The sequence below is a fragment of the Mustela erminea genome, chromosome 1, assembly GCF_009829155.1.
Source record: "Mustela erminea isolate mMusErm1 chromosome 1, mMusErm1.Pri, whole genome shotgun sequence".
NCBI classification, from domain to species: domain Eukaryota; kingdom Metazoa; phylum Chordata; class Mammalia; order Carnivora; family Mustelidae; genus Mustela; species Mustela erminea.
In genome coordinates this window covers 105,211,747-105,228,457 of record NC_045614.1, presented here as the reverse complement: position 1 = coordinate 105,228,457, position 16,711 = coordinate 105,211,747, and the positions used below count along the sequence as shown (strand labels likewise).

General features: G+C 47.1%; 1 long non-coding RNA gene across 7 annotated transcripts; it reads right to left on the bottom strand.

The window, feature by feature from the left end:
- Window positions 1-480: 480 nt before the first annotated feature.
- Window positions 481-16,274, bottom strand: LOC116586953. Of its 7 annotated transcripts, XR_004284232.1 has the most exons (8): window positions 16,070-16,274; window positions 6,946-7,020; window positions 6,526-6,664; window positions 5,778-5,915; window positions 4,033-4,234; window positions 3,457-3,571; window positions 2,612-2,741; window positions 481-1,605 (listed from the first exon to the last, which is right to left on the bottom strand). It is a non-coding gene; the product is annotated as an uncharacterized LOC116586953 (long non-coding RNA). The 7 variants fall into 7 exon arrangements; XR_004284224.1 differs by having other exon boundaries at window positions 3,457-4,234; XR_004284236.1 differs by lacking the exon at window positions 3,457-3,571.
- Between the last annotated feature and the right edge of the window lie 437 nt (window positions 16,275-16,711).

Here is a 16,711-nt window from a genome sequence, read left to right as displayed (position 1 = left end):
AATTGTTAATCTCCATTTCTTTCATTTTAGTCAGGACTAAAACTAAATGGATTTCAACAGTGCGTTTCCCCCAGCCCTTTCAATGAACGACTACGTTTCAAGTGTCTTCTAGAGGAGAGAATGAATTTATCCCATTTGTCATAAAGCTGAGGTCTTCAGCTGCAGAAAGAAAGGCCTTGTTGTTCATGGCAATGTCCTTGCATGGTGAAAAAGAAGGTCTAAAAGAGAGCTTCTAGAGCATCTACTGCAAGGGGAGCCGAGGGAACACGTGTGTCCGGACAGAGGGGAGGAAGGCTGGCATTCCTCAGGAAATTTCCACACAGCCTCCATAAATAGGGAAATCCGAGGCTCTAGCCTTCAAGTCACGTAACATATTGGCACGAAGAAAAGTTGGGAACCAGATTTTACTTTTCCTGGCACTACTTTCAGCATGCACACACACCATACACACACACAGGCACGCACGTATTTTTTATAGTCTTTATTTTTTGAGCACTTTTAGGTTCACGGTAGTTTTTTACAAGAAGAAAAACCATGAGTCTCCACATATTTGCTGAGAAAGACCTCCAAGAACAAAGAGTAGCCGTGAGGTTATTGAGAATTAAGCAATATCCTAAAAGGGGCTTCATTTGCCCTCCTTACTTCCACCCACCACTGGGTGGTGGTGTGCTTGGAACCTTCTTCCCAGGTACACTGGCCTCTGATGATCTCCCCCATTCTGCCCAGGTCACCGGTGTCACCGGCTGGGAAGTGTGTGTGTGTGTGTGTGTGTGTGTGTGTGTGTGTGTGTAAGCGTATGTGTGTCTTTTGAATCAATAGAATGCTGTCCTGATTGAATGTGATCTGCAGCCATCCTGACAGAGGGAATTGTTCTGCCCTTTTCAATCAACAGCTTTCCATCTAGAGGACACAGAGGTGGCTTGGAAAGAGGTCACCACGGGGCACGCAGCCTGCACCATGGTCCTGAGCTTGTTTTACGACACCAGAGGACATGCATAGTCAGCCCAAGGGAATGAAATGAAAGTGTTTCAATTAAATTTTAATCATTCACATAGGTCCCCTCCACTGTCACACAGAAAATCAAAACATCGCTGTCACCTGGTGTAAAGAATCAACCCATCTCCAAGCTATCAGCTTTGTGAGATTTTTGCCCACCTATGGGATACTTTTCTTTTTTTTAAGATTGTATTTTTTATGTAATCTCTACATCCAACGTGGGGCTTGAACTCGTGAGCCTGAGATCAAGAGTGGCGCCCTCTACTGACTGAGCCCACCAGGCGCCCCATGTGCTATTTTTGTTAAATGAATCAGTTTCCCATTTTTCATTAATCAAAGCTACTAATGGTAATAGCTAACTTCAATTGAGGGCTTATTTTGGACTAACCCCAGCAACTCTGTGAAGTGGGTATTATTACTATACTTAGTTCACAGACAAGAAAATGGAGGTTCAGGAAGCTCCATCAAAGCCATCCTGCAAGGAAGCAGACGAGCAGGGGCTTGACCCCAGATCTCCCTGCTGTCAAAGCTCAGGTGATTCATCGAATTTCCATTTGGCGGAGGAGAGGTCCTGGTTTGCATGATGAGGTGGTCCCCGGTATAACCACACTGCCAAAAGCAAAAAAAAGGGGGGGCGTGTCTTGGTGAGACTGGAACCCATATCCAAACAAACGTGGAATTCCCAATAAGCTCTTTGAAATACAGAAAATTGTTCACAGACCTCCTCTCATCTTCCCTACCAGTAACACCTGTAACTCTCCCTACAAGTCTATGGGGTCAGAGATAGAGGATCACATGCTGCATCCCATTCACTCACCTAAGAGACAGTTCGGTTGTGAATGGGGCTGGGGGTGGGTATATGTACAAGGCTCCCAGCCCCGCTCCGTTGAGATATCGTACATGGGCTTAAACAAGATATTCTCTTTCTTTTCCTTCGAAAATTGGCTTTCCTGGGATTCTATCCCTTGCTGCCCGAAAAGCACAGTCTTCAGCCTTGACCAACAAAGAGCAGAAAATTCTATTACTATTATTATTTTTTAAATAATTCCTTGAGTCGTATGATATTACCAGCATGGGACCTACTGTCTCTAAGATTTTGGAGAGACCCCATGTTGACTGCTTCTGGCCATTTTGAAACAATCTGGGATCTAAACCTACAGGCCAAGGAATACAAAGCCAGAGCAGGGCCATCAATCATGAGCGGAGGGTCTGAAGGGTGCTTTCTCCCACTTCAAAGGTGGGAGTGGGGCCAGGGCAGAAGAATGTGAACATTTAAATAGATCTTCCCAGAACTTAAAAAATGAATTACTATCAAAAGATCTTTGAGACAAGCTGAGTCGATGTTGAAAATAATATTTGAGGAGCACCATGAACCCAGCTTCTCTGTTGTCGGTTAGCAGCTGGGGGTCTGGCCCCCACCGCTTCATCCCTGTGTCCCTACAGCGCCTAATACACAACTTGGCACCCTGGAGTGTTATGGAAATATTGGATTTATTACAAAAATAAAGTCCAGAAGCTCCAGGATTGGCCCTGGAAAGAGCCTGCCTCAGGGCAGGGTGGGGGCGTACGTAGGGAAGGCTGCTCCAGGGGCCCTCTGGCCATATCAAGGACCCACCTTGTCCTCAGAGGGGTCTGAAGACTACCACGCCTCCCTCCATGGTGGTCCCCTGGGAGGGCTGCCCTTCTCCTCACATGCTGGCCCCAAACATCCTCCCAGGTGAGGTCCAGAGTCTGCTGAAGGGGGGCTAGAGCGTGAAAAAAAGACTCTGCCAAGGGAATAGGAAACCGCAGGAGGGAGGTAACTGAGAGATCAGGGAGATTGAAGAGCCGAGCTTTAAAACCCGGCTTTACACATGAGCAGCTTGCGGTGCCCCGTGGGCTCCTTGCCCGGCCTCGGTGTGGCAGAGTATGGATTTCACTAAGTCCCAGGGCACCTGGGTGGCTCAGTGGGTTAAGCATCCCAGGACCCTGGGATCAAGCCCCACATCTGGCTCCATGCTCGGCGGGAAGCCTGCTTCTCCCTCTCCCATTCCCTCCGTGGGTGTTCCTTCTCTTGCTGTCTCTCTCTGTCAAATAAATAAAATCTTAAAAAAAAAAAAAAAATTTCACTGCGTCTTGCAGGAAGGCTGCCTGAGGCTTCCAGAACAGACATGTCCCTATTCCTGCAGGACCAAATAGGAAAACCAGGCGACGATTTACCCAGGAAGCACTTGAGCTGAAGCTGTCCACATTTCCCTTCTCAAGTGAAAGGACACAGTGGGTGTGTGTGCTTCCCACCCCCTGGAATAAACCAAGGGGAGGCAGTCATCCGAAACGCCGGCAGGGAGAACTTTCTCACACACGACCATCCCAGTGACTGCTGACATTATTGTACAGAAACCTCATAGAGCAGGGTCAGAGCTGCAGGCACCCCACATTTACATATAAGGAAACTGAGTCCCAGGGAGGGAAGTGACTTACCCAAGGTCACACCACACAAGCTCTCTTTGCCCTGGGTCCCCTCCTCCTCCCACAACGGCCCCCCTCCTCACTTGCAATGATGATCAGCTCTGAGGTGAGAGGGTTAACCTTCATTCTGAAAAGATATTAGTAGTGATTTATATTCTTAAATGTGGCTAATGGCAGAAATAAAATGATAATGAGAAAGCAACACATGCTCTCCAAGTGACTGTTCGCCAAAGCGAACATTAAGCCTGATTTGATCACCCCCATTAGAGATTTCAGCTGAACATTACGGAGATGTTTCTGCTGAATTTTTCTGATGGATGTGGCAGGGTCAGCTGCTAGGGATAAAGAACCATCCCTGAAATGTCCAACTAGACAAAATTTTATCAATTATAGGTACAAGAGAATTTGAAGTGTTCCATGTAAATCAAACTATTTCTAAAATGAAGCAGTTATTTTTCAAAATTCATGTGTGTAATACAAGTAGTTTTACCTTTATTGGCCTTTCTCATAAGTAAAACGTTATTTGGGGAGGGTAGATTTTATTTATTGTTTCAGATGTCAGGTTTTATAAAGTAAGAGACACCTTACTTTAAGTCCGGAAGCCACCTTAGAGACTCTCTGGTCAACCTCTCCATTTTCCAAATGAGGCGGCCGTGGTCCAGAAAGGGGAAGTGACTGTTTCAAGGTCACACAGCAATCAGCATCAGAGCTAGACCTACGAAAATGCCTCGGGATCCTCGGGATCCCGGTCAAGGCGTCATCTGATCAAAAGCCAGCAGAACTCCTTGCCCTGTGAGTTGCAGGAACAAGATTACAGTAAGGGAAATACAAAAGAACACAGTCTACTTCCTATTTAAGTCTTTTATTTTGCCTTTAAAAATATAATATTGTTACTCAATTTCAAAAAAAAGCTTTAATAGCATAAAATAAGACAGCTGGAGAAAGAGAGAGAGAAAGAAAGGAGGAAGAAAAGAAAGGACGGAAGGAAAGAAAGGAGGGAGGGAGGAACAAAGGAGGAACAAAGGCAGGCAAGCAGAAATAAGAACGCATGTATGGGGTGTGTGTGTGTGTGTGCGTATGTGTGGTCTTGTGTAAGGGGGAAGGGTGATCAAAGAATACATATTTTGGGTGAAATCAAAACCTTTGGTAAGAATAGTCATTAAAATTGATTTAGATCTGCTTGCCCTGGCAATAAAATTTTCATTTGCTTATTTATTTCCAAAAAACCCTACAGCCAAGGCATAACTAGAGCGTCTCCCTTTCTTGCCGCTCCTATCACAGCTTCCTATACCCCAGTTGGAGAACCACAGAGCAACACTGCAGCCCTCTGGACCTGAAAGGCTCGTCAGTCGCCACCGAGCCCAACCCCCCAGTTGACAAGGGCAGCTGGAACCCCAGAGAGAGAAGTAAATTGCCACCGTCATGGCAGAGTCCACGAAAAGGTGAAGGGGAAAGCTGGAGAGACACCGGACACCTCATGTCTTGAGTTTCAGGGATGCTAATGATTAAAATTAAAAAAAAAAAAAAAGTTTAACTTGTTTTTACAAATAACTCCAGTTGCCTAGCAACAGGCTGGCATCCCTGAGCCTCTTTAACCTCCTCCCTGAGAACCTTGAGCCTGACGGTCACAGAACTTCTTCCTTCCATGGTATTTTATTAGGTACAATATCCTTTCATGCCTGGCATGTCCCATGGTACTGTGGCTTATCCCCAGGAGGCAAAGGGCAGAACAGGAAATCGGCTTCAGAGAGTTAGACTGGGCCAAGGTCATACCACCCGGCAGGGCTGCTGGTGGATCAGCTCCTGACCGTGAATCAGGCTCTTGAAGGCCAGTCCACTCTTTCCTGTCTGTGCTGTGCGTCCCCCAACCCCGAGAGGCGGGGGAGAGTGCACCCCACTGCCCACTGACAGAAACCGTACAAGGACATGGTGACAGCTAGTCGGGGTGCCAGCTCCATGGTCAAGTGCTATCTCTTACAAACATTCAACATCTAACACAGGGAGTTTCTGTGAAATGCTTATGTTAAAGGGATATGTGTGTGTGTGTGTGTGTGTGTGTGTGTGTGCGCGCGCGCACGCGTGCGCCTGCATATTATCCCCCCCAAGGTAAAAGAGTCAAAGTCTTCCTGAACACCGAAGGATATGTCAACAGATGTCCTGCCAACCACGTGGTCACCCAGGGGCTTCTGGGAGTTAGGTTACCACTGGTCCAAAACTCCAGAAGGAGATTCAAGGGCTTTGGATGAGGCTAGGATTGAGAGAGACATAGGGAAAACGTAAAGCAATTGTCAAGCGTGGATTGAGGAAGATTACCTCTGTAGTCAGGATCCTACCTCGGGATCTGAGACTTAAAGTTGAAAATAATAGTAATAAGGGAGCATGTTGGTTCCATCTGAGTAGGAAAAGCCAGTGTCTACAGGCGGCTGGCTGCTGAGCGAGGCCTTCATCCTGCCGGGGCATCCACGGAGACACTGTCAGAGACAAGGATAACTGGAAGCAGATCCCAGCTGGGGCATCACCCCCACCCAACCCCCCCCTTGTGAATGTGCAGTCCTGGCGGTTAGAAAAAGTGTCTCCATCTTGTAAACACAGCAAATTTGATCTGGAAGTCATTGAGAAAACATAAACACGGAGCCTCATGCGGTCATGTTTACACTGCCCCAGCCCCAGTGAAAGATGAGCTGGTTATGGAAGGATGGGTTTTTTCCAAAGGTGCTTTTTTTTTTTTAATGAAAATCCCAGGAAGCACACATTACCATGAAGACCAAAATCCCGAAGGAGAGACCACAAGAGCACGAACAAGTGTTGCCTACGCAGGTAACAGACATAATGCCACATTTACGTGGGCTCTGTTCTGCAATTGCATAAGCTGCTTCACCAAAAAGTCAATTGCTTTTGAAATGGAAATTAGCAATACTGGAACATCTTCTAAACTAGGCCCTTAGTTAAGAATATGGGTTCATGACGATTTCGTGCTTCCCAAACCCATTCCAAATTTGCAGTAACATGGACTGGAATTCAGTCCAGTTCCCTATATTTAACCAACACATAGACAAGGGTCCAGATGGGGAACTGACTTACTTAAGGTCACAGAGCTTGTTGGTGCCAGAGGCAAAAATAGGACAATGATTTCCCGATGTCAGCTGGTTCTTTCAGTCTCTTCCAGATGTTGCTATCTAACTAACATTCTTGCCCAAAGGCATTTATTTGGTATTATGACCTATAGGGATCAGGTAATGCTGTTAGTCCATAACTGTGGGCAGGAAAGAAATGCTCATGATTGTTCTATAAATAAACTAATTCTGCTTAGGAGCGCCCTGCCCTGGTGGGTGAAGAAATTCAGCACCTCGGTCAGGAATGAATGGGGGTCCTCCCGGAAGCAGCAGCAGCACCCACTCAGGGGGACATGGAAGGGCCCAGGGTGCATCAGTGCAGTAGCTGTAAAGGCCTCTGGTTATTGAGATCCTCGCACGTCAAGGTCTTTCCAGGCTAGTAGCTCACCTGCTCCTGGGCTGTGGCGTCTGCAGAAGATGCAGGTTCCTGGGCTCACCACAGCTCTGCCTCCACTCTGGGGTCCTGAAAGGGAAGGGAGTCAGGGCCTGGAACTCAAGCCACTTCTCTTCTATGTTGGGAAGACCTCTTCAGCTCACTTTCTCTCCACTCCCCTGATTCTCTCTCTTCTGCTCCTGCTCCCCAGCCTCTCCGGCTGCCTCCTTCCCAGGTTAGCACAATCTTTTCCAAAGCCAGGCCAGAAAGGCAGAGAGAGGAGTGCCTTGGGTGGCTCAGTCAGTTAAGTGTCTGCCTTCGGCTCAGGCCATGATCCCGGACTCCTGGGATGGAGCCTCACATCAGGTTCCCCACTCAGCGGGAAGCCTGCTTCTCCCTCTCACACTCCCCTTGCTTGTGTTCCCTCTCTCCCTGTCTCTCTCTGGGTCAAATAAATAAATAAAATCTTAAAAAAAAAAATAACACAAGAAAGAAAGGGAGAGAAAATAATCTTGAAGAACTCCTGCGTTCAACCCTGTGCCCAAGGAGTCCTGATACAAGGAAACCCAAAAGGGCTATCTACCTAGAACGAGAAAGGGCGAAATACAATAAGAACAAATTCCAAACGGGTATCTCAGTGAATTATCCTGCTATTGGTCTATGCCACCTTTACCATGCAGAGTTCAGATCCTTTCATAATGATACAGCAATGCACCTGGTACAACACTGGCCGTCTACCGAGCACTTTCAGACTCACCCGCTTGTTTCGCCCTCAAACACCAAGGTCGCTCTTATCACCCCATTTCAGATGAGGAGACTAAGGCTTAGTGAAGTGATGAGATACTTGTGGTTCTTTCTCCTGGTCCTGAGAAGAGGGTGGCAAACCATGCGTGTCAAACACCCTCTGAACTTGGCCACACTCTCAGAAAACCAGTGCTCGTTAATGCCACTCCGTGATATATTTCCTCCTCCCGTTTTAAACAGCCCGATGAACTTAGGTAAAATAACATGCAACTTTCGACATTCTTTTGGGGTGAGCGCCATTGTTTTTGTTCACTGAGCTTCAAGGTTAGAAAAAAGAGACCAGAGATCATAAACAATCTCCCTACTTTGGTTCCTCCTCTGCATTTGAAGGTTTTGGAAAGAAATTCAGTGAATGATGAAAAGAATTGTTTAAATTCCCCGGGGTTGTTTGGATAAGGTCTTTGTGCCCTGGTGCCAAGACTCCTGAGACTGTCCTCAATCTCTGTTTGTCACCACACCCTGGCCTGATCTGTACCTTCAAGGGGCTGGGTCACTGATCGGTGTCAACTTTTTCATCTCCCTGGAGACCCATAGCACAAAATGAAAAGAGCTTCCTCAGTCACTGCAATGGTCTCCATGTGTACTGGAATACTAAAATTCGTATGTTGAATCCCTAACCCCCAATGTCATGGTAGCAGGAGGTGGGACCTTTGGGAGGCAATGAGATCATGAATGGGATTAGTGCTTTTAATAAAAGGGACCCCCCTCTGCCCGCCAGAGCTCTCTCACCACTTCTGCCTTCCGAAGACGCAATGAGAAGATGGCCTTCCATAAACCCAGAAGCAAGCCCTTACCCACGCCACCTCTTGGACTTCCAGCCCAGAACCATGAGAAATACATTTCCGTTGTTTATAAGCCACGCAGCCTGTGGTATTCCGTGACAGCAGCCAGACTACGAGAGTCGTTCCCTCTGTGCCCCTAGTCACCCAGCCAACATTTCCCAAGTAGCTCCTGTGTGCCGGCCATTGTTCTAGCACGTGGGATTCGGTCACAGAGCCCCGGCCCATGTGGAGTTCTGAGAGAGAGAGAGCAAGAGAGACAGTAAACAGAAATAAATAAATAGTATTCCAGGGGGTGGAAGCGGTGTGAAGGAAATACAGTTGACCCTTGAGTGGTTCAGCGGTTAGGGGCACCGACCACCTGCTGCGTCAAAAATCCACATGTAACTTCTGATCCCACCCCACCCCCCAGAACACAACTTCGAATAGCCTGCTGCTGCCTGGGAGCCAACCCGTAACAGAAGGACTCGACGGATACACATTTTGCAGGTTATATGTATTAGATACCGCATTCTTACCACAAAGTAAGCCAGAGGAAGGAAAATGTTAAGAAAGTCTTGAGGAGGGGCGCCTGGGTGGCTCAGTCTGTTGACCGTCTGCCTTCAGCTCAGGTCATGATCCCAGGGTCCTGGGATCAAGTCCCACATCGAGCTCCCTGCTCAGCAGGGAGCCTGTTTCTCCCGCTCCCCCTGCTTGTGTTCATGATCTCTCTCCCTCCCCCCCCTTAAATAAATAAATAAATAAATATTTTTAAAAAAGAAGAAAAGAAAATCATGAGGAGGAGAAGGTATTTTTAATACTGTATTGTATTTATATATATTAAAAAAAACAACAACAACCCTGTGTATAAGTGGATCCACACAGTACAAACCTGTGTTGTTCGAGAGTCAACTGTATGGCAGGTAAGGGGGGGTCTTATTCCACAGAATAAGGTCTCCAAATGTTGCCCAGTGACACTGATGGTAAGGACTCAGAACCACTGTTGTTACTATCTTATTCCATTTACCAGGTCTGTGAGCAGGAGGAACATGAAATAATCAGTACAAATGGCCCCTGAAGGCTGTGCCCATTCACAAAACCCCAAAACAGAGGCCACAATATCAGGGACAGTAGTTGTGAGAAAGAACGAGATCAACTGCCACTTGTCCTGAGATTGGAAGCTCTCATACCCATCACAAGGTGACAGGAGCCAGTTGCAGAACCAAACGCAGGCCATGATCCCACCCAAGTAGGAAACCTACTAGCTAGTATAGTCATAAGTGTACCCGTGTATGCATGCACATTCTAGAAGGATACACAGAAACCACTGACAGAGGTGTCATCTGGGAGCAGGGCAAGGAGGGTCAGATTATGATTAGGGTAAGGGTAAAAGAAAGGGTGGGGTGGGGCGCCTGGGTGGCTCAGTCAGTTAAGCGTCTGCATTTGGCTCAGGTCATGATCCCAGGGTCCTGGCATCAAGCACAGCATAGGGCTCCCTGCTCAGTGGGGAGCCTGCATCTCCCTCTCCCTCTGCCTGCCACTCTGCCTACTTGTGGTCTCTCTCTATCTCTCTGTCAAATAAATAAATAAAATCTTTTTTAAAAAAAAAAAAGGTGGGTCTTGGTCTTTTAACTCTTAATTTCTATTTCATTTGAACTTTTTAAAAATAAACAATTATCCATATATTGTGTAGGTTTAAAGAGGTTAGCTGAAAAGCAATGTTACCTGCATCGGCCATAGCTGCCTAAAGTCTCAAGTCTCAACACTAACATCCCTCTAGGAAGTGACCTTGCTTAACTCACTAACATTTGAGGGCCACCATTGCCAGGTGTGCAGGTTGTACACTGCACAATGAAAGGGGGAACCATTCACACAGTGCCCTCTTGACTGTGAAACATGGGACTCATCTTATCCAAGACTTCTCTCCCCCATGTCCAACCCCATGCCATCACATGCTCTATATTCACCATTTCCTGGATACAAGATATTCTTTTGTGCTCTTTATAAACTCCAGTCCCCTTCTTACGAAAGTATCTCTTTACCTTCTCCATCTACAATTTCTTATTCTTTCAAGACCTAGTTCAGATAGCTTTGGTTTTCAAAGGTCTTTCTGACTCCCCAGCAGCATTTGTTCCTACCACTACCACCTCCCTTATCATATTGCTTTGATAATCTTCCCAGGGAATATCCTGGGGACAGAAACTTAATGTCGTATTCATTTTGACTTGCTCTGAACTGATCGCATGAAACATGAGCAATGGAATAAATGAAGGGACATGAGTGGCAACCCTAGAACACTGGTTTTTAGATTGACCGTCCGCAATTTTTTCACTCTTAGAACAATTCGGTTTTTCAAACTGTTCTGCAAAACATCTCATCTACAAGGTTAATTCTGAATGCTAAAAAGAGGCTCCATGAGCGAATTTGGGGGAAATGCCAGATTACAGGCAAAGAGTTCCTTTATCTAGTCTTCTCAGAGGGTTTCATATGCTAATAATCACATCGAATTGTCAAGAAGGGGAAACAGAAAACCAGCTCCAAACTTATCTGACCATTAATCTGCTTTTCCACGAATACCTCTTCATTCAAGAGATCTACTGTTAGATTTCCTATGTCCCATACTCCCTAACCAAAAGGGAAGCAACTATTTTATGTATTAAGAAGTGGCAGAAGGAAAAGAGGAAGAGAGGGCTACAGCAAAACATGGGAGGATTCCCAGTGTCGAGCTCACATGTGAGTGCAATGTGGCTGGCAGTGGGCAGATACCAGAAGACGTCAAATGGGGGCTTTATGAGAACATCATCCTGGAATCACTGGAGAAAAAGGACCAATAGGGATCAAGGAAGGATGCGTCAGGAAGACAGGTGTGGGGCTGTTGCTGTAGTCCTGACTAGCCATGACGGTGGCCTCATGTGAAGCGGTAGCAGTGGAACTGAGAGACAGAGACATAAAGAGACAAAGAGTCAGAGAGAGACAGAGTGAGACAGAAAGACAGAGATGGAAAGACAGGGCAGAAATAAAAAGACAAGGACAGGACATCTGGGTGGCTCACTAGGTGAAGCATGTGTCTTTGGCTCAGGTCATGAGTCCACACTGGTTCCCAGCTCAGCGGGGAGTCTGCTTCTCCCTCATGCTCTGCTCCTCCCCCATCTGTGCCCGTCCCCTTTCTCTCTCTCTCTCGTTCTCTTTCAAATAAATAAGTAAAATCTCGAGAGAGAGAGAGACAGGAACAGAGAGACAGATGGAGAGAGACCTTCAGAGGAAGTTACAAAGTGGAATTACCAGGACTTAGGACTTATTCACCAGTTAAATTATACTGGGAGAGGTGGGAGGGGCTGAGACAAAGCTGAGACCAGCGTGCAAAACTGAAGGGGACATCAAAAAACTCAGGACTCGGGATAAATATTTTAAGGCAATATTTTTTAAGTCTACTTTTTAAAGTAATCTCTATACCCAATATGGGGCTCGAACTTAACCCCGAGATCTTCCAACTGAGCCAGCCACACAGCCCTCAATGCAATATCTTTAAAACTAAAACATAATGCAAAACATTCGTGATACAGAAAATATCAAATTTTTAAATAAAGACAGGATGTCTCTCCTCTGGTGGTTGTTGTTGTTGTTGTTGTTGTTGTTGTTGTTGTTGTTGTTTTACTCCTGCCCTCATTGTGCAGTATGGCTCAGCAAGGCACTGAATGTAGGCTTACCTCTCTAGGTTACAGAATTGTGGTGCTTAGACGATGACCACTTCCATGAGGGATGGTGGTGAGGATGCTGAGTGGGAAAGAGGGAGAGGGAAGCCACGGCACAGGAGGATGAAGGGAGGACACGAAAAAGACTGAGAGGAAGAAAGGAGAAAAGGATGAAGAGAAGTCCCGAGAAGATGAAGAAGAGAAGACACAGCGCTAAATCAGATCATTGGTCTTCTAAATTATGACGCAACTATTTCAGGTGAATTTCGAAGGTGAAAGCTGCTCTCCGCAGCCCGGGCCACTATGGGCCACGGTGACAAACCGAAGAGAGATGGCACACTGATTCCAACGCTGCTGTGATTTTCATTTGAGAAGGAGGTGCCCCTCTAGGGAACATAGCCGCCCTGCCTGACTGCCCAGCAGGTGCCAGACTGGGACCAAAAATCTCGGTTCTTATGCACAGTGGTAGGGTGGGCACCCAGCCCCCCAGCTAGCTCTGCGGGCAGTCCTGAAGTCCCCGGGGAGTACAAACACACTAGGGATTGATCAGTGGCTCAGGGGAATCACTGCTTTCTCCTCTTTAGAAGGAGAGAGAGAGAGTTCGCCAGCAATGATACCGTTGCTACCGTGACTCTCACATTGAGCTCTAACCACTAGGCTCAGACAAACAACAGCAGGCAAGAGAAATGACCCGAAGAAGCCACATGGAGCAAGCCAGGCAAGGAGCTGGGTTTCTTCCAAGGGAGAATTTGATGACGTGAATATGGTCGCCAGAGGAAGCAACTTCCCTGTAAATTCAAAGTGTGCCAGCAGTCCCCGTCACTCTGGGGCCCTTGCTGTGCTCTAGAGTCCGAACGGCCACGCACACAGCTGCTGAGGAAATGTCCTAGTGTCTGGCGAGCCCTCAAGACACTTTTCCAGGGGACAGACAGGCCCCAGAAACAATCTTGGACTGAGTCAGGACACCCCTACCACTAACTTAATCAGATGACCTTAGATCATGACCTCTTTCTGGAACTAGGTTTTCACATCTACAAATAGAGGACACCGGGGTGGGGAGTAGGTTTCGCTCTCCTGTGGCTCCCAGGTGCACATCCTGCCATGGGCCACACCAGATTCACCGGGCTGGGACAAGGAACAGGGGCGCCCTTTGCGCACCCTTTCTGGGCCAGCCCCCAGATTCCGGTTTGGTACATCCAAGACCCCCCAGGCTGGTGCCCATCACTGGCCCTGTGAGAAAGAACTGCTGGCCTCAAGGGACCTCTAACGTCCTTTGCGGCCCACGGACAGCTGGACTTGTACAACCACCAGACAAGGTTACTAGAAATTACATCAAAGTCATTTTGGGATGGGACTCTCGTTCAAGTGACGTGGAAAAGGACAGAACAGCCTACAGATTTCAGACTATTTCAAAAAATAACACTCGTGATGGGAACTAGAATCCACATAAATAAACAGAACTGAAAAGGCAATTAAAGAAAACTTCCCCTCAACTTCAACTCCTTTAAGTATTATCTACAGGCAGCGCTGGAGGGGCAAGGAGCGAGGGAAATCGCCGTGTCCCCAACAATTACAAAGCGATTGGTTGTGGAGGTCACCCTGGCCCCTGTTTGGGCCTGTTACAGCTCGCTAAGCTTGACTAAGCTTAGGTATTAGGAGAGCCTTCATTGGAACATTCCTGTTGAGGGACGGAGGAGGAGGAAGGGAGGAAGATTCTTTTTTTTTTTTTTTTTTTTTAACTGCCTGAGGCCCGGTCTAAGTCTTGGGGCACAGTTCTGTTTGTCTTCCCTCACGATTCACGTTGCGGCTGTCCCAGGCATTCTCTGCCCCGTTGCTCAATGTTTGTTTACGGCAGCGAAGTAGAAAATTGTAATGTCTCCAATTGTTACTGGCTTGCTGATTGTGTGACCACCTGGCCTGCAGGATCCGGGACAAAGGCTGTAAGTCCCCCTTTAAAGCCCGAGCTATGTACTTTAGGAGGAGGAGGACGAGAAGGGGACGTTTGTCCGCCTTTTGTTTGTGTCTGTGTGTTGTCTTGCAAGGAAGCATTTAAAGTTGGAATTATTTTAAATCAAACAATACCATACTTCTTGTGGCACCAGTTTGCAGGGGTTTTGTTTTTGTTTTTGTTTTTTGGTTTTTGTTTTGTTTTGTTTTGTTTTACAATGAAATGCCCTGAAACTGAGGAATTCCTTAATAAACAACTTCATACTTGATTTGCCGTGTTCATGAAGTTGGATGGGCCGTTTCCAGATGTTTTCCAAATAGGCCCTGTGCCCCAAGGTACAGTGACGGCTCTAAGACATCCCTCTGGTGTGCAGGGACCCCACAGCTGTTTCAGCAGATTTTTTTTTTTTAATTTCATAAAATGCCACATTCAACATGCACTTTTCATCCAGAGAGGCTGCTAAGATGTTCAAAGGATTCAGAATTACCGGCCCACACCCCCCACCCTCTGGAGTCATATTAATGACTAATATTAATATTAGTCACAGAAAATATTTAACATCTGTACTGCCGTACCACCCAAAAATTGTAAATTGAAGGAAGATGTGTTTCTTGCCCTAAATTACCCAAGGAATTTTCAGAGTAGAGCTCAGTTACTGAGGATGGCCGGGACACCACTGCTGGAAAACCCTTCCATGCTTATACATGCCGAGGGACTACGAATGGATGGAAAGACAGCCCTTTGCTTTGAGCCTTACCTATACACTGCACTCAGCTGGCTCTGGCATAGTGATGATAATCATTGATAATAATAATAGCATCTGGCATCACTGGGTGCTTAACCATACACCAGGCCTGGAGTTCAATGCCTAATGCATGTAACCTCATTTACTCTTCCTACCCACAGTGTTAGCTGCATATTGTTAATCTTCCCACTTTACAGAAGAAAAATATATGAGGCTCCCAGAATCTAGATGTCTAGGCAAAGATCACAACACTGGTAACAAAACTGAAACCCAGCTTTGTGTGGCTTGGTGCCCATGGTCTCAGCCCCTCTGTGATTGACACGGCCCCAATGCGCACAGAAAAGCATTAGCCATCTTGTCATCTGGATACAGAGGACCTTACCAAGAACCCGTGAAGGGCGAGAACCCGGGAAGGGCACAACTGTGGGCTGGGGTCAGGAGAGAGATGAATAGCCAATTCTGCTAATAACCAATCATGCTAACAGCGTGACCAGCGGTCCCAGTTTGCCTGGGATGGTCCTGGTTTTAGCACCATGAGCCTTCATCCCAGATGTGGTAGGCAGAATTCTAGGATGACTTCCCAATTCCTGGGCCCTGCTGTACACACAAACTCACCCAATTATTCAATAAAACATTAAATGTAGGTGTTGCCGTGAAGGGATTTTCCAAGTGCAAATGAGTTGACTTTAAGATACAGCGATTAGAGCTGCCTGGGTGGCTCAGTGGGTTAAGCCTCTGCCTTCAGCTCAGGTCATGATCTCAGGGTCCTAGGATCGAGTCCCACATGGGGCTTTCTGCTGGGCAGGGAGCCTGCTTCCTCCTCTCTCTCTCTCTCTCTCTCTCTCTCTCTCTCTCTGCTTGCCTCTCTGCCTACTTGTGATCTCTTTCTGTCAAATAAATAAAATCTTTAAAAAAAAAAAAAGATACAGAGATGAGATGGGTGGGCCTGACCTTATCAGAGGAGCCCTTTTAAATCTGGGTTTAGAGGCCAGAGACAGAAGTCAGAGAGATCTGAAGCCCAGGGCGATTCAACAAGGCTTTAGAGATGGAGAGCACATGGCAAGGAATAGGGGTGTCAGCTGCTAGGAGCTGAGTGGCCTCCAGCTGACAAGGAAATGAGGATTTCAGCCCGTACACTGGAAGAAACTGAAATCTGCCAACAACTTGAATGAGCTTGGAAACAGACTTTTACCCAGAACCTCCAGCTGATGACTCTGCCTGGTCAACACTTGATTTTCAGCCTTGGAGACTTGGAGCTACCCAGCCATTTGGGTGTAAGTTCATACGGGCATTGCTCTAAGCTGGTCGGTGGCAGTCCTTTCTTGTGCAGTCATCGAAGTGCCCTACACCAGGAAGCTTCACTCTTGGGCACACTGGAGCACTTGGTCACCCAAGTGACGGGAACGGAAGCTCATGTGGTGTGTGTTGCTGGGAGATTCAGAGTTAGCTCCAGTACAGAGGGGAGGATTTAGACACGGGGGAGGGGCTGAGAGGCACTTCCGGAGGACACAGTATAAGCAGAGGCAGAGGCAGGTATGTGCAAGGGGTATCATTTCGAGGCTACCACGGCATCAGTTACATCTTGGAAAGAGGACAGTGCTGGGGGCAGAGGCTTGGTACCTTCAACATTTGAAAGGGTTTGTTCCGGAGTCCTGAAAATGGAAATGAGATTAGCAGCCTGTGACTGCATGTTTTGTGTCTGTCCTCCTGGCCCTGACCAGCTCAGCCTTCTCCAAGAAACTCTGAACCCCTGGAAGGCAGGGATGGGGCTGAAGCTGGATGACCCCAGAGCCAAGGGCCGGTGTGGCCCATCACTGATTGTTCAGTAAGCGCT